Genomic DNA, 25,682 nt, shown 5'->3' with positions numbered 1-25,682 from the left:
CATTAGGCTTGCCAAACAGTCAACATTTGCAGCTGTGCATAATTGCACTGCTGTCTCTGGCTGGGCAAAAAATGAGATTGGGATCGAATTAAGTCACAATGCTTAACAGTTAAATGCTTAATATTTATAAGTTTTTTGTTCATAGGTTTTTGTTTATGCACTAGGTCTTTGTTATACGCTTTCAGTGCAGAACCGAGCACTCAAATTTTCCAATGCAAATGAGCAGATATTTGACTCAACTTCTTGAACTCCATCCAAAGTAACTGAAAATGTTTAATAGAACCTGGAGAGCCAACATATCTACATTGCAAGTAACTGTGGGAATGGACCACAATGGGAACCCACTCAATGGGCAGAATTTTCCCAAATTTGCAATAAGTGCGGTAGGGGGCTGACATTTCACCTGCCAGCCACAATAACGGGTTTTCACACTGTATCGTCCTGGACCCACCTCATTATTTATGCACTCTCAGGAAACATGCTGTTTCCATGTCGGGTTGGCTCTCATTTACCCGCCCACCATCACCCCGCCTCTGCATCATGCCGGAGGCTATGTTTAAAGTCCGGCCACAAGCACACATCTCAGTGCTTCCAGCTCAACATTGCTGCATGGAAGACTTGGCCTTGAAACTGAAGAAGACTGCAGCCACCAGGTTCAGTGACGCATCTCTCGAGTGACCTTTGGATGCCATGGAGGCCCGCTGAGATATCCTCTTACCCCAGCTCTGGCTGAAGGTGGGCAGCTACAGCACTAATCTGGCTTGGGAGCTGGTGGCACTGATGGTCGGTGGCAGCGGTGGTCAGTGCAAATACCCTGCAAAAGAGGACAGCAGACAGCCAGCAAGTGCTGCAAGATGAATGATCTCCTCCGTTCCGCCAGGGTAAGTCACTCATCTCATCACTCTCAACTCACACACTCACAAACCCATCAAATATCCACAGGGCCCTCACTCACTGCTGGTTCAAGGGACATCACCATTCACTCTCCCACACTCACCATCATTGTTCTCCCCCCGTTATTGGAACCACTCAACACCCACACCGGCCAGGCATACTTGTCACTTAGCCTGACAGGCATCCTGCTTACACTTTCTCCATCTCTATCTATGCAGGACAAGCTGGCACACAAGAGGGAGAGGTCACAGACCGGTCGCAGAATGCCCAAAATCAAGGTCCTCATGGACTTTGAAAACAGAGCCATCCAGCTGGCTGGCGATGACTGGGACTGTTCCTGTGCTGACGGTGAGGTCGGCACTGCTGTACCAAGTGAGGATCCAGCAGTGCAACATCCATCAGACAACCATGCTGTGAGTGATGTGTCCTGTTTCACAGGCCACTGCCGTGCACTAATTATCTCCCCTTGCTTTCGCAGGCACATCTGGCAAACAGCCGTCAGAATCAATGTCCCAGGCCCTTCAATCAAGTCCTACAAATACATCTGAAGAGGAATCTGATGGCACCCTCCCTGAAGTCCCGTCACAGAGCTCACCCACACCCTCCACCAGAGCAGAGACTCACACCTCACTAGGACCTAGCTTTAGAGTAGCCCCGGGATCACAATCTGGTGAACACATCGCAATATCTGATCTACTGCAGGTGGCAACAGGATCTTCCCAGGCCCCCAGCACTTGGAGGAGAGCTGGAGGCCTGAAAGTTGCTGAGTCAGATGACGAGCCTCTGGACTCGGTCATGTTACAGTTTCTGGAGCTGCAAAGGCAAGCTCAGGAACATCAGGAAAGGATGTCCTTTGCACTCCTCGGATTGCAAAGAACGATGGGGGAGTCTGCCCCTTCAGGCTGAGGTGATAGTGCCGGCATGCCAACGCATCGAGGTCAACATTGGTAGGATGTGCAGCCTTCAGATCATAGTGATTGTCCAGCCTCACCCTCACTGGAAACATTACTGATGCCTGCACCTTAGTGGTGCTTAATATTGCTGCTGGAATGTAGTGGGCAGGCACCACAGAGTTATCTCCTTCTCTTGGTGTGCTCTCAGCACCTTCATAGAGGGGCTGGCCCCCATCTCTTCAGCATCTGAGACAACTGATGATGTGCTCCTGAAGGTCTTAGGTGCTGAAGGTGGACAAAGAATCAGATGCCTCTAAATTGTAATGGCTGCATCTCTATGATATGATCCTGATTACAGAGCAGAGGCAAACTGCCCTTAGCCAGATAGGAGTCAGACATTCTCAGAGGCTGTGTGAAGATCTATGGAGTGTCCTCACTGAATGTTGTCATCATCCACCTGCAATTGAGCAATTATTAAGGTGTTCACTGCTTCTCCATGACAGGAGCATTCTCACAGAGGGTATTCGCACTGTCATAAGCCAGACTGGAGTCAAACATTCACTAATGCGGTGTGAGGAACCATGGGGTCACCTCACTGCATGTCGTCAGTATCCTCCACAAGTGCAGCAGCTATGAGGGCTTCCTGTGCGCACCTGCCTCCTCTAGCCAGTGTGAAGGTGTCATCCCCATCATTGTCACCTCCGAGGATCTCCTCAGCCTCATCCCCATTGGTGTCCCCCTCTTCGGAGGAGACGTGCAGCTTCTCCATCTCCTCTTCAGCCAGCTCGCCTCCCTGTTGGAGTGCCAGGCTGTAAAGCACGCAGCTGCCGACGATGATGTGGGACGCCCTCTGCGGACTATATTGCACGGCTCCACCAGACCGGTCCAGGCACCGGAACCTCATCTTCAGCATCCTGATGGCCTGTTCCATAAGTTGCTGCATGAGCCTCATTATAGCGCTGCTCTGCTGCAGTCCGAAGCCCCCACATATGTGTCATCAGCCACGGCCTCTGCGGGTAGCCCTTGTGCCTGAAGAGCCATCCTGCAACTTCTGTGGACCCTGGAAGACTCCAGGGTTCTGTGACCGACTGAGGATGTAGGTGTCGTGCACACTCCCTGGAAACCATGAGCACACCTGCAGGATGCACTTCTGGTGGTTGCATACCTGCTGCACTTTCAGCGAATGGAATCCCTTGCGATGGAGATCTGAACCCCTCATTGTTGCAGTCAATCGCACCCTGCATCTGTGGGAAACTCGAGATCTGGGCGAATTCAATCACTCTTGCATCCTGGCTCTCCTGGTCCTGGACAAAATGCACAAAGTTGTGTGCCCCCGTGAAGTTGGCATCCGTGACCTCATGGATGAATTTATGGGCGGCGGATTGTGAAATCCCACAGAGGTCACCTATGGAGCCCTGAAAGAAGCCTCTGGCATAGAAATTGAGCACCATGGTCACTTTCACAGCCACTGGCATTGATGCCTTCCATGTCCCCATGGCACTAAATCCTGCAGCAGCTGGCAGATGTGAGCGACCAGTTCCCTAGACATGCGCAGTTTTCAGCAACACTGGTTCTTGATCATCTGCAGGAGTGAAAGACGGCATCTATAGACCCTAGTTGTCGCTATGCGCTGGTCTGTGACAGCTCGCTGTGGCCCTTGGGTGGTGTGTGCAGAAGCTCCAGCTGCCCCTTCTTCCTGAGGTTACTGCTCCTCCCTCTGCAGAACTTGGTGGCACTTTGATGCCTCTACGTTGCTTAAGTGGGCTGATAATTTGAAGTTCTGTCGAAGGGTCATGAGGACTCGAAACGTCAACTCTTTTCTTCTCCGCCAATGCTGCCAGACCTGCTGAGTTTTTCCAGGTAATTCTGTTTTTGTTTTTGTTTTGGATTTCCAGCATCCGCAGTTTTTTTGTTTTTTTTTGTTTCTACCTCCCACCCAAATGCTTATGCTCTATATTCAATGGCAGGGCTGCCCTTGCCCACCCCACTCCTCCCAGCATTTGCCTCAGAGGCAGGGCTGCCCTTAACCACCACCCCCGCACCAGTCGCCTCAATGGCAAGGCTGTACTTGCCCCCCACCCTCACAAGTTGCCTCAACAGCACTTGCCCCCTGATCCCCACCTGCTCCCCCCCCCACTGCCAGTCGGGCAGGATGTTACTTAATCCCGGCACCTCTGAAGCCTGCACAGCAACAGGTGACCCCGGCGAGCTCTGCAGGATGTTATTATGCACTCACATCCAGTTCACCCAAACTGCAGGCCATCAGGTGAGCCTTGCCTCTGTGCTGTTGTGAAACATGTTGTCGTGCTTTCCTGCTGACATGGACGGACAATCCAACGGGGATGCAAGGGCCTGGCAGGATGGCCTGATAATGATATGCTGATGTATTACAATGTGGTTCCTGACGACCAATGGCACTCGCCTATGGCGGGCTAAGCGGACAATCGTGACCTGCCTTCCCGCCATTGTGAAACTGATCACACCATATTGCCTGCTCACACCACCTATCACACCTGCCACCAGCAGGCACGGAAAATTCTGCCCGACATCTTCTCTTGCTAGTAATTGCAGACCACAAGGAACTTGCAATTACTACTTTCCTTGGTTCTGCTATCCTTAATACTGTTCCTCAGCAAAAATCTATCTTTCAGGTTTGAAATTAATTTACCTAACCTTACCAGCTTTTGCAGGGAGAGACTTCCAGATTTTAACTACACCTTGTGCAAAGAAGTACTTCCTGACATCATCCCTGTACATCCTGGTGTAATTTTAAGTTTATACTTCTTGATCTGGAGACTCTGACGAGAGGAAAGAGTTTTTTCTCTAGTTTACCCTATCAAATCCTTTAATCATCTTAAAAAAACCACAAGTAGATCACCCCTTAATCTTTTATATTCAAGGAAATACAAACAAAGTCTATGAAGCCTGCCTCATCATTTAACACTTGTGGATCTGATATAATTCTGATGAATCTGCATTGTACCTCTTCCAAGGCCAACATATCCTTCCTGGATGCCCAGAACATATTACACTCCTCGAGATGGTGTCTCTCCAGACTTCCATACAACTATAATATAACTTCCATCCTCTTCTTTTTTAGTGCTCTTGAAATAAAAGTCAGCTAAGAACACCCTTATGTTATCTACAATCATGCAATCAGCAATTTGCAATTATATAACGCCTTTAGCGTAGTAAAATGTCCCAAGCTGTTTTGCAGGGGCTTGTCAGATAGTAATTGACACTGAGCTACTGAAGAAGATATTAGGGTAGGCAACCAGAGGTTTGCTCAAAGAGATAGGTTCCAGCGAGTTTCTGAGAGGAGGACAGAGAGGTAGAGAGGCACAGAGATTCCATGAAGGAATTCCAGAGCATTGGGCCTATGCAGCTGAAGGCACAGCTGCCAATGCGGGGATGAAGGAAATTGGGAATGCACAAGAGGCCAAAGTTGGAAGAGTGCAGAGCTCCCAGTTATATGATTGGAATAGGTTTCAAATATAGGGAGGAGGCAAGGCCATGGGGGGATTTGAACACAAGGATGAGAATTTTAAAATCAAGGCATTCCCAGACCAGGAGTTAATATGGTTCAGCAAGCATATGAGTGACTGGAGGCCAAGCTTAATGTGAGTTAGAATATGAGCAGTAGAGCTTTGGATGATGTTTATAGAGGATGGAAGATGGAAAATTTTCTAGGAAAGCATTAGAATAATGGAGTTTGGAGGTAAAAAGAAGTGAGGGTGAGGTTTTAAGGAGCAGATAGGCTGAGGCAGGAAAAGAAATGGGTGATGTTACATAGATGAATTTGCCAGTTTTGGTGAGGAACAGCATGTGGGATTGGAAGCTCATCTCAGATTAAAATAGGTTGTGAACCGTCTGGTTCAGCCTTAAACATTTGTCACTCAGCACCGGGATCCCAGGGTGACCTCTGGATCCTAACCCCATGGCCCTTTGAAAATCATGTCCAATTATTCAGGTCAATGATCTTTTACCAGAACTGGAAAAAATTAGAGCTGTAACAGGTTTTAATCAAATTCAGAGTCAGGGAAATGGGAGGAAAGAACAAAAAGGAAGGTCAGTGATAGGATGGAAGACAGAGGGATTAAATGGCAAATAGGATAACAGTTGAAGGGAGATAGGATGGTAATGGGACAAGTGAAGAAATAGGTCCACAGGAGGTCCAACAAAATAGGACTGGTCATAAATTAAAATAGTCAAACTCAGCATTGAGTCTGGAAGGCTGTAAATTGCAGAATTGAAAGATGAGGTGCTGTTCCTCAAGCTTATGTTGAGTTTCATTTGTGTAGTGTGGAAGGTCGGTGTCAGAAGAGGAGTGGACAGAGAATTAAAATGACACACGACCAGAAGCTCAAGGCCACATATGCATATGGAATGGTGGTGTTCCACAAAGTGATCACTCAGTCTGCCTTTGGCCTTCCCAATGTAGAGGAGACTGCATCACGAGGAGCAAATACTGTATTCTAAATCGAAAGAGGTACACTTAAATCGCTGTTTCCAAAATCTTTAAGTTTTGCATATATCTCAAATCACTTTTTTTTCATTTTCTACCCTTGCACCATATTTATATCTAGTCTTAAATAATCTGTGAATTTTAAAGCTTCCATTTTTACCCTAGTTCTGACACCAGGTAAGGATTGGCTGCCCATTGAACAACCGCTCCCATCCTACTGCCTGGAGCCCGTAGTCTCAAGCTTGCCTTAGCATGGCTGCCACTGACACGATGCAGCCTTAGATCCCACAGACTGTTGAAGCAGGGTTACTTACCCATCCACCCCCAGTTTTTGGGCCAGTAACCGGGACCCCACCATGATGGCTAAATGCAGCTCAATGTTTCCAGATGGTGGCCTTTTATCAGCACTTGGCAGAAGCAACATACACTATACATGGCCTGTCAATGACAGTGGAGGGTAATTCCTGACTGAAAAAAGAGGAAGATGTGTTGGAAGCACTGTGTCAAAGGTGGCATCATCAGAACAGATGTGACAAAGACAGAGCAACTGGTAGAATAGAGTCCTCACAGGAAGCAGCATAGAAGGAAGCCTAATCAAGGAAGTTGTGGAGTTAGTGGACTTATAGTGGATATTGGTTGACTGTCTAGCCACAGAAATAGAAATAGGAGTGTTGATAGCAGAAAAAAAGAGTTGAAGTTGGACTTTGTGAAGGCAAGGAAGGGATGTAAATTTGGAACAAAGCACACTATCTTTATCTGTGTCCAATCTTTGTGTGTGTGTGTGTGTGTGTGTGTGTGTGTGTGTGTGTGTGTGCGCATGTATGAGATCGAGTGTATGGAGTTGCATTAATTCGGGGTAAGTGTGTAAGAATAAGTAACCTTTATTTCAAACTCACAAAAGCTTGCTGCTGAATTATTTAATTGGAATATGCGCTCCATGGGTAAGAACAGATGCACCTCTTTCCATACAAAATATACTGATTACAGGCAGTAAGATAGCAATTACATTCTGTTTTTGACAACAGGGACCCATTCTTTCCAAACAATGGGAATTTGTTCAAATTCTGCACCTTTTCTGAATTACCCAGGAGCTTGGGAAGCTTAGAGTTCACCATGGCAATGTCTCAGTCCACCAGAGACTTGCTAACCAATCAGCACTCTTTTCTCATGTAGTATAAATTGTTACGATAGTTTGAAATTTGGCATTCTTTTGTTCGTCCTGATGAGTGCAAGAAGAAAAACTTTGACAACATGTCTCTCTTCACAGTAATATATTTATTGCTGATGCAACCTGAGTTGATTTGACCTCTTCAATTGGCACTGTGTACTAGCTTTGCTTTCATTGGTGAATTCCAGGAAGTCCAAGAAACCTACGGACCTAACGTTAAAGTCAAATGTCTGTGCAAATATTATTCTAATTGAGTGATTAATATATGTTAATTAGTAACCCACTTCCCCTGAGGAGGCTACACATGCTGCAATGAAACCTGGAAATTGATGGGTTGGAGCCGGCTTCGCAATGTGATCTCAATTTCCAGAATTTTAATCACCCAGTCATACCTAACTGCAAATTCTCCACCACATTAAAATTCACTTCTTTGCTACCAATTACTCGCCATTAGCAGTACCCACTACCAACATATGATTCTGTAACACAGTTTTCAGTTTATTCTGTTTGCATGTTAATATCTAAATAATAAACCAAAATTATTCCAATGACAGACATGATTTATGATGCAATTACATAATTACAACATCATTCTCTCCTCTTACTCACCAGGCCCTTTCAAAAGGATTAGTCTGAGATGGGTATCGATGTGCAGCCAACCTTCACAAATGCATCCATGTGCTGCACATGACATCTCTTCAGATCCATTGAACTGTTGTAGGCATATTTATAAATTGCATTTTAATTACGCTATTGTAAAGCTTTGGCTTAAGAAAGTAAAAGTACAAAAACAAAGAGAATTATGTACTTTGTCTGAATGTGTTCCACTGTGTGTATTCTTGAAGGAAACATTCTGAAGAAATATTCCTTTTGTGTATTTTCTGCTGCTCAGGACTTGTATAGGGTAAAGCTTTTTAATACATGGTTGCTCATAGTTATTTTCCTGGACTACAGAAATGCTGCCAATTGATTCTGACAGTGACAGTTTCCTATATGCCTTTTGGCCATAGTTTGAAAGTAACTATATCCAAGTGTGGTTGGAAATCAATATTTCATTTTTGTACTTCTGTGTCATTACGCGTCTTAAAACAAAATCTCAGTAATCCTAGGCTGCAGCACGCTGACACATGCTTAGTTGAGTTAGACATCTGTTATAATTTACAACCTTTGGTCCCCTGATAGCATCACTATAATACTTTTTGAAAATCCACAGTTTATATTTTTGCATTTTTTCTATAATAAAACATTGTTAACACGTTCATCTATAGAATCATAGATTGCTACAGCACAAATTGTTTGTTTTTTTTAATCCCACTCCCTGGCTCTTTCCTCATTGCACTGCAAATATTTCCCCTTCAGGTATTTATCTGATTCCCTTATCTGGAAGTTATTACTGAATCTGCATCCACCACTTTTTCAGGAAGTGGGTTTCAGATCACAACAACTCACTGTGTAAAAGAAATGTTTCCTCATGTCACCTTAAATGAGGAGGTGCTGAAGTGCAGCAAACAGCTCGAAACACCAAGGGTGGAATTTTCCGTGCCCGTTGGCATCGGGTGTGTTCAGCAGCATGAGCGCACAATATGGTGAGAAGGCCAAAACCCGGTTTCACGACATTGTGAAACCAGTTTGCAATCGTCTGCTCTGCCCATCAATGGCGTGCTGCATTTCCTACCGTCAGACATCAGGAACGTCATTGTAATATATCTGCATAACATTATGACCCCTGCTCGCTGGAATCAGCCCCCATTATACTGGATCAACTGAGCACGTCGGTGTGATTGTACAGCGACATATTCATGCCGGTATATAAGAAACATCACCTGACGAGCTGCACTTCACTCGGGACTTCGAGGTTTGTTTGCCTACCTTACTTCAGGTAACACTTGTGGTCATCAGCGCCAGGCTTCACAGGCAGCACCACATCACTTTAGGGGGGCTCACGGGCAAGTCTTTACCTACCAGACCAGCCATAAGGCAGGGGTGACTTTTAGAGTGAAGAGACAGTTTCTTTACCCTAGCGGCTTGGATGACATCATTCATCCTCTATCTGCACTGGATGGCCAACCTCTTCTGTGCAGCATTGGCATTGATCAGCACTGCCACTGCCTATCAAGCCAGAGTGGTAAGGTTGCTGCTCCTCCTGTGACCAGAGCAAGGGTAGAGGACACCATGGCAGGCCTCCACGTCGTCCAAAAGGTGCTCGAGGGATGCATCACTCAACCGGGGTGGGGGCTGCAGTCTTCTTGCCTTTCGGGGTTATGTCTTCTTTGCAGAAGTCCTGGGCTGGAAGCACTGAGAGATGTGCTCATAACTGCACTTTAAATATTGCGCCCAGCGTGAAGAAGCAGCATGGTGATGGTGTGGCAGGCAAATGAGAGCCCACCCACCATCGAAATGATGTGCTTCCCGGGAAAGCATGATTAATGAGGCAGAATTAGGATGATACGTCGTGAAAAGCCACCATTGGGGCCAATGGGTAAAATGTCCTTTTTTCCTGCCAGCTGTTGCACTTAGCGCAAATCTGGGACAATTCCGCCCAAGATTTTTTTAGTCAGCAAAAGAAATCACATTGCATGAAAAAAGCAACTGAATAGTTAAAGTGGCCTCCTGAATTAAAATTTGCAGTGCTGAACATATATATTTCTTGCATGTGCAATACCATCATCTCCACCAAATACTTATTAAATTTCATGGGGATGAAGTCACAATTGAGATTTCTGGGCTATAATTCACACTGACATTACTGGAACTAGTTAGCACTCCAGCATGAACATAATTCCCATTTAAAATTAATATGGGCACCTACTCTTTATCATTTTAATCCTTTATCTGAATATCCTGAGGTATATGCAGCAAGCTTGTACTATTAAGCCATAAATCATTCACAACATTATTTTTTATTTATTATGTTGCTGTTTGTGTCAGTTACACCCCAAAAATGAGCTAAATAATTAGAACATAACTGACCAGAAACATCGAAAGAGATGCTGAATTTTCACCTATAAGACACATGATACAAATTTTCAGGAGGTATGCATACCTGGTGCAAGTACCTCCCTTCTGAAATAAACAGGAGGATTATTTCAATATATTAATGTGGCGGAAGTCACACCATTATCACATTCTTGCTACCTCTTTTATTGTCTCCAGATATGACATATTGGCTGTTTAGGATTGCTAGACTGTATCTCGCCAGGATGTGCATGTTACACAGGTCTGGGCTCATGGTATTTTTGCTGCCAACAAGTGGAATGAACAAATACCAGATATATCAGATTGCACTAAAAGAAGATTGGGAGCGTTCACCGTCACTCTCCCTATTGCATGAGCAGAACTGGGCAGACTTGACTGGAATTGTTCTAGGATAATTCTTCTCCTGCAAACGTAGTAGAAGAAGAGAGCATTTGGAATTTCCAAGAGCACATGTAGCTGATGGCCATGTGTACAGTTCATAGTGAGTAAATGATCATGCATCATAGAGGGGCAATTGATGGAAGGATTTGGAAGGGAGAATAGAATTTAAGAATGCAAGGGAAGGAGCACCTTAAGCTGAAGCTTACCTTCTTAAATAGTGGATCTTTAAAGCAAATTTCAAAATATTGTAAAATTCTGTGGGTTGGAAGTAATTGTAATATCACATATGGTTTTCAAAATTTCAAAGTGATGAGAGGTTTTGATAGAGGAGGTAGCAAGAAAAACTTCCCTTGCTGAGCGGGTCAATTATAGATTTAACATAATTTGCAAAAGGTCTAGTGGGGAGATGAAGATAATTTTTTTCACTCAGTAAATTGTTGAGATTTGGAATATTCTACATGAAAAGGTGATGGAAGTTGATTCCATAAATAATTCTAAAAGGGAACTGGACAACTACCTGAGGATGAGTAACCTATAAGGTTATGGGAACCTTCTGAAGAATCAGTACAAGCACAGTAGGTGAAATTGCCCCCTCCTATACTATAAGTTTCTATGAATCTCTAATTCTATGAAACCATTATTATAACACATTGACAGAACTGGTGAGATCATTCAACTCCTTTAGGTGTTATAGTCACATCCATAGTGATTATTGATTATTGTGAGTATTTTCTGCCTAATAAGCCATGATATAATTGAATGGCAAAAACAGGTTCGAGGGGCTGATTGTCGACTTCTGCCCTGTGTTCCAACCACTCATGTGGTTACACAGCAACAGTGACAGAAAAATTACCTCCTAGCTCTGATGTACTTGTAACAGCCATTACTAATGTGATTACTTGTAGATGATGATGAAGATTTTGGTCTTTTGTTTTGAAACAACAATGACCCTTTACCTACAGTGTATTGCAATTTCCCATCCACTAATTGGCAAGCTCCTATTGAGACCTATTACTAATGCCTAGTGCTCATCCACTTGATATAGATCAGGTTGAATGTGGGAAGAAAGGTGGATTCAGTGCACTAATTCCTGGGAATGTGCCAATCAAACTTGTCTGACATGTATATTAGAAGAGTCCCCAGAAAGATATTGAGCTATTGAGTCAAACCACACATTGGGCTGAATGTTCACTGAGTCGGGATGACTCAGGAGCCCTTCAAATACGGTGGGCGGATCCCAGTTCTAGAATTCCTGACCACATTCCTGGGCTGTCTGATTCCTGTGACTGCCTTTAAAGAGTGCAGGGTGGTTCCTGTCAAAAGCCTGCTCCTGGCACTCATGACCAGGCTGGCTCCATTGCAGAGATAGGTATATCCTACTCCTCCACAACTTTCATGGAGCTGGGCCAGATTTTTAAAGAGTCGTGGTTCATGCAGAGAAGTCATGAACCCCATTCTACATAAGGGGACCTTTTAAGAGGTGAGTTCCAAGGATCCTCCACAGGGCCCCTGTGCAAAGGTAAGGCCCTCCATTCACTGACCCCATGGTTCCTCATACTGCCTGTGCAAGTGACAATAGGATGTGAAGACAATGCTTTACAAAAGTAATTCATTCATTTATTACTTCCTATTAAAAAGTCATTTCATTACAAGGTAATAATAATGTCAATAATCCAGACCTTTTAAAATATTAATACCAGAAACCACAAGCCCCTGAAACAACTTAACCTCCTGTAACTAAACATTGTGAAAATGACCATAAAGGTCAGAGACCCAGACCTATCAGTCAAGTAATGTTTTCTTTGAAGTGCAGCTGTTTCAACAAAAGTAACAGCTAAGTGTACATAGTAAGGCTTGGCTGAGAACCCAGACATCCATTATGCTTGTTGAGACACCTGTGCTCTAGAGAAAACATTGCTTTATTGACAGCTCTGGCTCTCTGATCTCTGTTGTCAATTTCGCACTGTTTATTTACAGAAGGTTAAGTGGTTTCAAGGGCTTGTGGTTTCTGTTATTGATACTTTAAGGGGTCTGGATGTTTGACACCTTTATTGCCTTGTAGTGAAGTAACTTTTAAAAAAAAAATGAGCAGAATATTATGTGCCTGACACTCCGGAGCGTAAAATGATGCGCGATGATGTTGGGCGTGCGTTCTGACTTCATTGTGCAGTCTCACAATATTTCATTTGGTGGGCGTGCACTGGAGTCGGCTGCGCTCCTGCCGATAATTAAAAGGCCTATTAAAGGCCTTAAAAATATAATTAAATTCAAATTTATGTTGCCCATCCAACATTACACTTAATGGGCAGGCAAAAAGCCCAAGTGGCCTTTACATTTTTTAGGAAACCTCATCCACGAGTGGGATAAGGTTTCCTCAAGCAAATAAACATTAAATAAAAACTTTATTTTTGAATTAAAAACATGTCCTAGCTCATGTGACAGAGTCACGTGAGGGGACATGTTTTATTTAATTTTTATTCTGTTCATTTTTTTATTTACACAGTGCTTCAATCTCTCTGAGGCAACTCCGTATCTCAGGGAAATTGAAGTACTCTTTCTTGCGCATGTGCTAACTGCCCGCTCCCCCTCCTCTCCCTGCTCACACAGGTTGTGCTCAGCGCTGCCGCTCACAATCTATGCAGGGTGGGCCTTAATTGACCCACCAGCATGAAATTGAGGTGCAGAGCCCATCACAGGCAGCAGAGGCTTCCTGACCGCCCCCGCCAAGCACACCCACCAAGGTCAAAATCCTGCCCAATGGAAAGTAATCAATGAATGGATGATTTTCTAAAATTTTTTTTAACATATCCTACTGTCACAATAGGGTTCATAGGGTTCAGTGTACAGTGGGTCAATGGGCATGGAAGTGCCATAGTTTGGCATAGGGGCATGAGAGGTCATGGGGTTGGGTGGAGTGCCATAGCTTGGCATAGGGGCATGAGGAGCCATGGAAGCGGTGATGGGCATTGACTGGCATTGGGGCATGTGGTGGTATGGATGGGGCATAGGGAGTTTGTTGATGGTGAGCAGGTGTGAGGGGTGAGGGCAGAAAGGCCTTTGTGTTTTGATTTTAACAAGGATGAAGTCACATAGCACTGAGGCAGACCTTTTAAACAGCCCACCATGACTCATGCCAGTCCCTGTGGCCACCTATGCACATCTTCCTGGGTTGTCTGACCCAGCTCCAGCATGCACCTGCTCCATGGAAATGGAGATCCCGCTTTTACAAGCATTTTCCACTGAGATGAGTGGGCCAATCCAGGGATTTTCCTGCCATCCACTACCTACCTTTAAAGTAACAATAGCAGAAACCACAAGCCCTTGAAACCACTTAACCTTCTGTAAATAAGCATTGTGAAATTGACAGCAGAGATTAGAGAACCTGAGCTGTCAATCATGCAATGTATTTTCTGGGGTGCAGCTGGTCAACTAGAGTACTGGATATCTGGGCTCTCAGCCAAGTATAAATAATGAGGCTTGGCCAAGAGCCCAGATAGCCGTTGAATATAAATCATACTCCATTACTTCTTATTCTATATAAATACACAAAATACCAGCAGTTTTGAGATTTAAATATTTTGATTCCGTTTTACTTTTCCAATAGTTCCACTATAATTTGGTGAAAATTGCATTTATCAAATTATATTGCGAAGTAGGGCAATAAGCAGTGATGTGTGGCAAGGTCACAGCTGCCTTTCAACATGATTCCTAGAGATGTAATTTTAGATTTCTTCTGAACTTGGCATCCTATACACTAAATACAGGGAATTCACAAGACAACATGCTGATCCCACTTGTCATTTGCAAGGCAATTCCCTAGAGTTGCAGAACATGAATACATCACCCTACTGTAATACAAGGGAAAACTGGATGATAGGTCTCACCTCCAGATCATCAACAATTGGGTATAAAAATATATACAAATATATGGATGATATCAGTAGGGATAATGCATACTCACATTTAGGCTTGCAAGCCTCTATATGAGGGTAGAGAGGAACTACAAATGGAAATCTGAATTACAGAGAAGAAGAAATAGCTTTGTTGATGGGTCTTCATTGGAAATGCCTGCTACTTGGCATGATGGGGAAAATTAATAATAAACATAATGACATAATAATCGTAATAAATAGATTTCTTATGCACTTGTGAAAGATTTGCATTTAGATGGAATATCACAGCTCAGAAATATCTCAAGAAGCTTCACAGATTATAAATTATTTTGCAGTGTAGTCACTGTACAGCAGCCATTTTGTACACAAGAGCACACCAACAGCAGTGAGTTAAATGACCATTTACATTTTTTTGGTGTTAGTGATGAGGTGTGGATATTAGATGGGGAACTGGAAGACGTTTAAATAGTACCATAGAATTTTTAACCTGCATCAAAACAGCATAATGTTTTACAATACATGCATCAGCCTCAGGCTCATATCCTTCTGATTCGGAGGGCAGTATTTTTAAACCTTTAGGTCCCTGCCAAAGTGACAGGGCCTGTACCAGGTTGTCAGCTCATTGCCACAGGAAAGGGCTTTGCCACAGTTATTTAACTCAGCCATGGCATGAGCATCCTACTACTGAATTCACCAGCCAATCAGAGAAGTGGGCAGGGTCATGTGCCAGACCTGTTAGTCAAGGCACTCTATTTAAAGGAACCCTGACAGGCATCTGAATGCCTGTGTGAAATGTCACAGAGTAAGAACCAAAGTGTTGCATAATGGAAGGAAAATGTGGGAAAGGCATTCCCCAGTTCTTGGACTCAGCCTTGGAAGTCATGGTGGAGGAGGTGAGGTTCAGGAGAGACAGGAGGAGAAAGCCAGCTAGCCTGATCAAGCAGGCATGGCTGGAGATTGCAGAGGCAGTGAACAGCAGGAGTGTGGTGCAAGGACCTGGATTCAGTGCCATAAAAGGTTTAATGAATTCATAACAATCTCAGGTGGCAGCCATCACTCTCTCACCTCCCTAGCATTCTCCTGCACAGCACTCCACCCCTTACTGTCACAGACATTCCTTTCTCTCCAGCCTCCACTTCAAATCTCCATCTTAAGACAGCAGTTACACTCAATCTCACCCTATTTCCCTCTCGCATGCATCCTTCATAGTCACCCTCCTCAAATGTTTTCATTCATCTACTCCTCACAGTCTTAACCTTCTACCTTCTGTCATTGCAGAAGAGAGTCCAAAAATTCAGCAAGAGGCAGAGAACCAGGGGTGGCGCTGCAGCCATTGCCATGCTGACTGCAACGGAGGAGGATGCAATGGAGATCAACAATGCATATAGGCACTGGTGATGGAGAGCTGGGAGTGTCCCAGAGACCAGATATTAGGTGATAGCACTTGGCACTTAACAATCACCCATGTTGAATCGATGCCCACAATAACTGAACACGATAACTGAATTTAATTTGCAAAGTTACTGATACTTGCCCGTGTGAGCAGAAATACTTCAAAACTCATGCCAACTGCTTGGACAGGACTCACGACCTTCAGGTCAGCACCCAACAGTGAAGATCCTTTTTGGGGCCTGCAGGTTTCAGGAAGCCTTCCGTTAGCCTGGGAATGGGAGTTGTGCTCTCCACTTGAGTCACTTCCCCTGAGGAAGAAGGGAAGGCCATGTGGGGGAAGAGGCCAGGAGTGCACATTCAGCCTCCAGGGGAGCCACTTTTGGGAGGACAGGCACAGGCACAAGGGGCGCAGGGCTAACAGAAGGTCCAAGGCAAAAGGAGCCGCAGAAGACGCCATTATCCTGCTGCCAGGGTTTACAGGAGGCAAAGCAGGTACCTGAATATGTCTGAGGTGCAGTCCCGAAGGATGCTCCGTCTCTCAAGGGAGACAGTCAACTCTATCTGTCAGATAATTGGGCCTGAGATCTCCGCTAACGGTGTGGGTGGACACCCATGCCAGTGGCTGTAAAGGTCACAGCTGCCCTAAACTTCTATTCCTCTTACCAAGGCTCGGTGGGTGATCTCTGCGGTGTCTCCCAATCAGCTTCCCTCGCATCCAGGGTGCTATAGACTGCACATATGTGGCCAACAAGGTACCAGCAGGTGAGTCCGGTGCCTTCATCAACAGGAAGGGTTTCCATTCCATGAACGTGCAGATAGTGTGTGATCACAGAATGCTGATTCTGCAAGTCTGTGCAAGGTACCCAGGCAGCTCCCACAACGCCTACATCCTCAGACTCTCCCAGATGCTGGGGTTTTTCAGTGCTCCAGCCCGGCTGGATGGATAGCTGCTGGGTGACAAGGGCTATCCCCTCAGAAGGTGGCTCATGACGCCTCTCCGCCATCCAAGAACAGAAGCTGAGCAGCGATAAAATAGGAGCCACACCCCACAAGGACTGTGATTGAGAGAACCATCGGTCTTCTCAAGATGCACTTCCGATGTCTGGACCGCTAAGGGGGTGCACTCCAGTACCCCCTAGATCATGTGTCGGTGATAGTAGTAGCATGCTGCACTCTCCACAATCTTGTGCTGAAAAGGGGGGACGTTGTGGACGATGAAGATGTAGACACAGTTGCTGCGGCTGCACATGATGAGTCCAGTAGTGAGTCCAAGGATGAGCACGCAGAGAGGAATATGGAGGCTGTAGACGCTGACCCGAGACTACACTAAGGAGGCAGGGACACCCAGGAGGCTTTAATCCAATGAGCCTTCAGCTAGAACGACACAGATGGACCTCCAAAAAAAGTCTTTGCTGCAGGCTCCATACTCCTTGAGTGCTAAATCCGCCTGGATAGGAACATTAACTTGTCAATAAAGGTGAATGTGATGCAACTCACTCATAACATCACGGGTAACCATCCACCTGCAGAGAAAAAGAGGCACCCTCAGTCATGGTCACATGTCTAAATTTAATGACAAAGTTCAATGACAAAATGATCTTAAGGAAACAAAATGGCAAAGATGTTAAACAACACACCAACTAATTATGACCTCATTGCGGGGCAGCACAAAAGCACTAGTGAGAAACCCGTGGTGTGCCGAAGGTGCCTTAAATTTACACTTTCGGTTGCTACATCTATGTGCTGTCCCCTCGCTGGCACTGGCATCTGAACAGCCTGCTGACTCTGCTGTCCTGTTGGCCTCGATGACCTTGGCGGCCATCCTCTGGCCCGTGGGATCTGTGCTGGCCCCGCCTGGGAAGGAGCTGCCAGTTCCACAGCTGGCATCTCCCCAGTCGTTGCAGCCTCACCGGATACAACAGTGACTGGGAGAGGGGTAGAGGAGCTGCTGCCCTCATCCAGAGCACCCTGAAAGGAGCCTGCAGCGATGACAGGCAGCTGCTGCGCCAACGTGAGGTCGCTTCGGACCTCCCTGCTCACCGTAGATGGATGGGCACTAAGCTGGGAAACTTGGTGCCCAGACCATCTCCCACACTGGCACTGACCAACTGAGGTCGATGCTAATGTGAGGGCTTGCTGGTCTGAGCACATTCTTAGGAAGCCCTGATTGGTCTCCTGGAGGAGCCTCTCTACGAGAGTCACCACTCTCTCCACGGAGGAAGCATGGCGCTTGACCATGAGGCTCATTGCATTGGTGATGGTCTGCATGGACTCCTCTACCACGGAGACTAAGCCAAGCATAGCTTCATGTATCTCCGCCAGATCTTCCCGCACACCCTGCTAGACTTCCAGCATTTGCTGCCTCATAGACGACTCCAGCGGCACATCATCAACGACCGACTGAGCATGTGCCTGGTCCCCTGCAGTCCTCCGACTGCTGGCCCCATGGGCACTCTCTGTCTCCACCAGCTCCTCCAGCGACTGTGAAGTGCTTTCACCGCTGTGGCCCAGGACACTAGCCAATGTTCTAATTCCCACCGAGGTGTTGGTATCTGCGCTGGTGCCTGCCTGGCAGAGATGGTGTGACACTGGTGGGTCAGAGACTTCAGGAGCCTCAAGTGTAAGAGGTGTGCATCTTCCTCCCGCCCCTGCTCTGCTGATGCTGAAAGGAAGAACAAGGACAGTGGATCAGTTAACATGGAGACAATGTCAATGTGCATCCCTGTCCCCCAGATCATTATGTGCTCATCCTTCCATAAGTAAAGGCCAAGCCATGTTGCAAACTTCAATCACTGAACATTCAGCAGTGCCATGGCTGCTGGGACACTAATGATGACCTCAATGCTGGGCTAACATACCTGCCCGTGGCACCCCAGCCTCACCGACATCAGTGGGCCTGGGCGCATGGCCCCTCTCCAGGTCGAGGGCCTCCTGCTCGAACCTGGTAATGATGGCCAACTGGGCCAGCCCTGCGCCAGTCCTCAATTGCTCGGCAGCATTATGAACATTCTTCTCCTGAAAAGGAGAGAAGAGCATTGATTAGTGCAACTTGTACCTGGAGTCTCTTCGCTGCCGCCCCATGCCAACCAGAGTGGGACATCGCAGGGCTCCAGTGCCTCCTCACCCCACAGCTGCTGCACACTCACACAAAGATGCCAGGCCTGTCCCCCCAGCTTGGCGAAATGCAGCCTGCATCACATTTGACACCACACAGTCTAACCTTGCAAAGCAAGGAGACGCAAGCACGTGGAGCACAGAGGGCAGCAGATGAATTGGTGCCCCGCCACCTGGAAGCTCCCCTCCCAGCATGTCAGCACCCTGACTTTGACGTGTTTTGCAGTTCCAGCACTCTGCCTAGGTGCAGCTCCTCCAGGTTGTCCCCAAAACAGTAATGTGGGTCTCAGTGTGCCACATGCTGCGGGTGCAGAACCCAGTTCATCACCACCCTCTCAGGGTGACCTCAGCATGGGCAATATCTACTGGCCCACCCAGCATAGGACACATACCATCAATGATTCAATGCAGTAACTGCACTCAGAGTTTGGGGTGTGGGGGGGGGTGGTGGAGGATGGGGGTGTGGAAGGGGGGTGTGGGTGGGGCACTGTCAGGGGGGAAAGCCTAGATGCTGGGTTAAGTGACCAATGCCAACATGGTACTCACCCTTCCAGAGCACAAAATGTCACTACAGTGCTTGTGACACTGGATCCAGGTGCGTTGCACCAAGTTGTGGGAGCTCACCACCTCCACCACCTCCTCCCAGGCACATTTGGTTATGTGGAGGGGGCCTCCTCCTCCCGTCCCTGGGAATGAGGACCTCCCACTTGCTGCCAACTCCTCGAGGAGGGCAGCAAGGCAATTGTCTGATAAACGAGGGGCACAGCGCCCCCCCCCTGCCCTACCCTCCTGCCTGGCCTGCTCACGAACAGCGCTCTGGGGAGCCCTTCTGCTGGCCATGTTTGACAGCCTTTGCAAGGCTGCAGAAGCACTTTTAAACAGGCCGCCGAGTTGCCATTGGACCCGGTGGTCATAGCAGTCCCTCCATCAGCCGCCTACTCCCACTGTCCTCTGGAGCCATGTTTCACGCTGGGTGGACGTTAATTGGCCCGCCCGCATAAAATGGTGGCACCGACACGATCGCGGGTGGCGATTGTGTCTGTACCCACGCTCGCTCCTGCACAGCCCGCCCGACAGGCAGAAAATTCTGCCCATGCAATAGCTGTTAAAGCCATAATATAGGGTTAATGTGTGACTTAACTAGCTCTTTGAATATTTTAATTAGTTTCCCAACAGCTGCATGGGGTTTTTCACACTTGACTCTGAACCCACACCTGTCAAAGCCAGACATGGTCACGAAGATGTTGGGTTCTCCACCAGCGCCACTATTCAGGGATTTTACTCTATGCCCGCATATATGCCTACTCCCCTTGCCCATTAACCCCCCCCCCCCCCCCACAGAGTTGTGAGAAGTATCATGAGTCGAGCAGATACCTGTGGCAGGTGTGGTGGTGGGTAGTGGGTGACTTTTATTGGGGATGCTCCAATTTCTTCACAGTAATTTTGTAGAAGAATCCACTGAAACCAAGTCAAAATGGATTAAGTGAAGTTTATGCATTCTGATTTTAGAAAAATATACATTTCATCCATAGGTATATTATGATACTTACTAACTGAACTAGTTGAATCTGTTAGCAGAGCAAAAATGTTGCACTCCATCTTTATCCTTTTCGTTGACAACTCATCTGTGAATTTTTACATCTTATGATACTTTCAGTGGTACGGGATTATCAACTATTTTGATCCTGAGCCACACCAATCAGAGCTAAAACAAATTCAGCGTTGAAAGATATTATTGCACTCACTAATTCAGGGTCAAGTAACTGAAACACTGAACATCATTCTGCAGTTATGTGGTTTCTGAGAATGGACAAATGTAAAAGTTTTTACACTGTTGCATCCAACCGCATCGGTTGTTATTAGCAACAAGATTGGTTTGGTAATGATGACCTGGAAATTAAGGCTTGCCTTAATGAAGAATTAACCACATTTGACAGCTGGTTGATGACATGTGCTCCACAAACAAGAAATGTTGTTACCACTGCTTGTGTCACGGAGCTCTGCCATATTTTACATTAAAGAATGTAAAATTTGATGGTGGAATGTAGATATGATTAAATGATTAACTAATACTCCTAGATCTTTTATTATGTTATGAAAATAGTATAGGACCTAAGATATATCAGAACTGTTCTGAGCAGCACAGGGTTGGCAACATCTTCCTCATCATTAGCCTGTTTATCCAGCATTTTGTTGAGTCGCTGAATAGATCTGCAAATATTGTGGAAGAGATGATTGAACATAACCCACAATGGTACAATATGGGCTGTTCACATAGCTAAAATGAGATTTGAAAGGCCAGATGAAAAAAGATAAAGCATAAAACTGCATGTATGTCTGTAGTTTGATGCCTAATTCACTTCATCACTCACACTTGCATGTTGTTTGGAGATAAGACCCTTAAATAACCTGGGAAAGGGGGTAAAATCAGGACAGGTACCCTTCTGCTGGCACCCTGCCTCTCAATAGCACTTGTGGCATTTTGTAGTATATCTTGTACCCTGGTAATAATGGTAGGATTGGACACCTGTGCCAAGAGGTTTAAATGACATGACTGTAGGAAATTTGCATGGGCCAGTCAAGCAAGCAGATGTCCTGTTCCACCACATTTTACATTTAAGAAATCTAGCCTGTGTTTCCACATTGTATTTACTAGTGAACCTGAAAACCATCTGGGATGCAGTTATTTTTGATATGAAGGGTTATATTATATATAATTAAATATTATATCCTCCATGTGACAATTCAAAAGGACAGCCATAATTATGCAATGTATGGTTGTGGCCATGTCTGTGTATACTTTGCACAATAAAAAGACCTAGAATGAAATGGCACAGAAGGAGGCCATTTGGCCCAGAGCCCCAGATTTCTCTGTTCCTGCCCCATCTTTAAAATTTTACCATTTAGCACATATTGCCTCCTCATTCTTGCTATCAAAATGTATCACTTCATATTTCTCTGTTAAATCGCATTGGCCATGTGCCTGCCTATTTTACTAGTCTTCTTGTGCTCCTGAAGTGTGGTATTATCTTCCTCATTGTTTCCTACATTTCTGAGTTTCATGTCATCTGCAAACTTTGAAATTATGTCCTGCATACCCAGGTCCAGGTCACTAATACATATCAAAAAGTGCAGTGGCCTAAAACTAGCCCCTGGGAAAAATTGCTGTGTGCTCCCCTCCTGTATGAATTCACCACTTCTGTCCCTTAACTAATTTTGTTGCTAACTGTTGCCACTGTCTATCTATGTTGCCACTGATCCTTTCATTGGTGGAATTTAATTTTACTGACAAATTTATTTTGTGGTACTTTGTCAAGCACCGTTTGAAGTTCGATGTGCACAACATCAACCACACTATCTGACTGTCTTATTAATATGATCACTAAATCATCAAAGAATTGTCCAGACATCCCTCTCCTTCCCTTCCCAAATGCACAAATTAGCCTTCTTGGTTCTACCTTTTTTCTCAGGTTTAAGGCAATGTTGACTTTGTAGCTACATATGTCCAGGAGAGACATATATATGTAATAAATAAAACATATGATGCCACAGGTGATAACAAACTGCTACATTTGAAATATTTGAAGGGTAGTAAGTTAATATTTTCAAGTAATATTTAACCAACCAAAGAAGCAAGTCCCCTAACCTTAGGCTGTGCTTGATACCACACACACACACTCCCACACTCAAGTTCACATGCCTTTTTAATGAAAAGATTTTATGCTGACTAAACACAATGTAAAATTGTAGCTTTTTTAAACACACTACTTTTTGGAATAAAGAAAAATTTAAGTAAATGCTTTCAGTTCTTCATAAAAGAACTTAATCAAATTAGTCAAACATGATTTGCCTTTAACAGGCAATATGACTTTCATTTATTTGCTCGTACCTTTCCAAATAGTAATTAATTTTGTCCAAGATTATTGTCTCTAAATGTTTCCTCACCATTGACATTAGGCTGACTGGCCTTTGTTTTATCCTCTCCAATCTTTTAAATAACAGTGTAAAATTTACAATCCACCAGGCTTCTGGCACCTCTCCTAAGGAGGGTTGAAAGATTTTGTCCAGGATCTCTGCAATTTCCGCCCTCACTTCCCTCAGTACCCTTAGTAACCTAGGATGTAACCCATTTGGACTAGGTGACTTTTCTGCTTGTGGACTACCAACCTCTTAAGTGCCCCCTCTTTATCTATTTTTATCCTATCTAATATTGCTACTGCCACTTCCTTTACTGCTACATTGCAACATGCATTTCTCTAGTGAAGACAGATGCAAAGTTGTCAATTAGGACCTCAGCCATACCATCTAACTCCATAAGATGATCTCCTTATTGGTGCCTAATCAGCCCACCCTTCCTTTGACTAACCTTTTAGTATTTATGTGTTTATAAAATACTTTTGGGTTCATTTTTATGTTCTTCACTAATCTGTTCTCATACTGATTCTTTGCTTCTTATTCCTTTTTAGATATTCTCTCTACTCTCTATATTTGGCTTGGCTCTCTACAACATTATGAATCTTACCTTATTCGGAAACTTTTTCTCTCTGTCTTATTTCAAACTCAATAGCTTTCATCATCCAGGAAGCTCAAGCTTTGGATGCCCTTCCTTTCCCCCTCACGGGTAAGTGTTTACTCTGTGCCTGAACCACCACCACTTTGAAAATCTCCCATTGTTCAATTACTGTTTTGTCTACCAATTTTTGATTCCAATCCGCCTGGGTCAGGTCACTGTTTAACTCACTGACGTTAACCCTCCTCCAGTTAAGCAGGTTCACGCTTGATTGTACCTTGTCCTTTTCCATAACTATTCTAAACCTAATGATAATGCGATAACTGTTTCCCAAATGGTCTTCCACTGAAATGTTCTTCACTTGCCTCATTCCATTTCCCAGAGCTGGATCCAGCACTGTCTCTCCCCTCATTTGGCTGAAATGCAGTGATCAAGAAAGTACTCTTATACATGTTCCAGGAATCGCTTCTCCTCTTTGCTCTTTACACTGTTACTACCCCAGCCTATGTTAGGATAACTGAAGAATCTCATTATCTTTTCTCTGTAATTCTTGCATCTTGCTGCACATGCAAATTTGCACCTGTATCTCCTTCCCATTAGTGTTTACAGCCAATAGCAAAATAACTCCTCGCTCTTAATTCCTTAATGCTAACCAAATAAATTGTCTTTGTACCCTCAACTACATTATCCCTCTTCAGTGTTGTAATAGTTTATTTGATCAATACTGCCACCCACATCCTTTCTTTCCATCCCCATATTCCCTGAGCACTTAGTAAACAAGAATATTAAGTTCCTAGTCCTCTCCTTCTTTTGTCCAGGTCTCTGTTATTGCTATTATGTCATAAACCTATGCAGTGGCTTATGCCTGCAGCTTGCCAACCTTATTTATTGCTGAAAAAAGAGACAAGTCAAAGCTTTTCATCTTGCACTGATCAGAGCACTATGCAAGAATACCAATATAAGGGCAAAACAACATTTTATACTGTATGAGAAGAGAGTGCTGATTGATTGGCAAATGGACTCTGATTGATAGTGGCGTTGCCATGGAGAATACACCAGTGATGGTGACTGACAATTAACTACCAAGCATTGTTTGAAATTTAAACCAGGCAGATTGACCCTGATTGGTCAAAGTATTAACCTGAGGAATGAACCAGTGAATGGCCATCACTTATTCTGTTTAGATGAAACAGGCACAACGTATGTACATATTCTTTCTGTTGGCAAAGCACAGGGCCCTGTGTATTAACGTTTGTAGCTTCCACTACATGAAAATGTGCCACACTGCGAGCCCGACTGACAATCTTAAATTGGTTGTCAGTGTAATTCTTAGCACACTGAGGATTGTTTAGCAAGTGTTGTCCAATCGCGGAATCACATCTAATGTGGGACACTGTGTTTTGAGTTTTGCAAGCACAGGCTGGTTGGGTATGATCTATACCTTGCCATTGCGAACAGCGGCAGGGACATGCTATTTGATGTGATCTGCCAGTCTTTGGAATGTATAGCCTACAAACCTAGCATCACACTGGCACTGAAATTGATATACCACATTACTCAGTTGTGTAATAGGGAGAACATTCAAGTTGGATGAACAGCAGCGTCCTGTTGGTGACAAATACCACTCGTGTTGCTACTGTATAGTAGCAGTGTGAAACAGCTAGCTTCACCTGTTGCTCAAATTTTTGAGATACCTTTCCCTTCCATGTTAATCTGAGGTAGACTGGGCACTTTTTAGGGCTGTTAGTGATGGCCACGCATTGGGATTCTTACGGTTCCATGCACTTTAAGATTGGTCTTATCGGCAACCTTGAAAATAGGGACTGAGTCATTTGCTCACCATGCAAGCTTGATGTTGAACTAAGGGCATCAAAGGCATCGTGCAGAATAATGGCTACCCTGATCAGATCATTTCGGGCTGTATATCACGCAAGCTCACGAATGGGCTTAAGGCCATCACTTTCAGCCCTGAAAAGTGGCCAGTCTACCTCAGATT

Source organism: Carcharodon carcharias, chromosome 7 (genome assembly GCF_017639515.1).
Source record: "Carcharodon carcharias isolate sCarCar2 chromosome 7, sCarCar2.pri, whole genome shotgun sequence".
NCBI lineage: Eukaryota > Metazoa > Chordata > Chondrichthyes > Lamniformes > Lamnidae > Carcharodon > Carcharodon carcharias.
Note: the sequence above shows the minus strand (reverse complement) of the source record.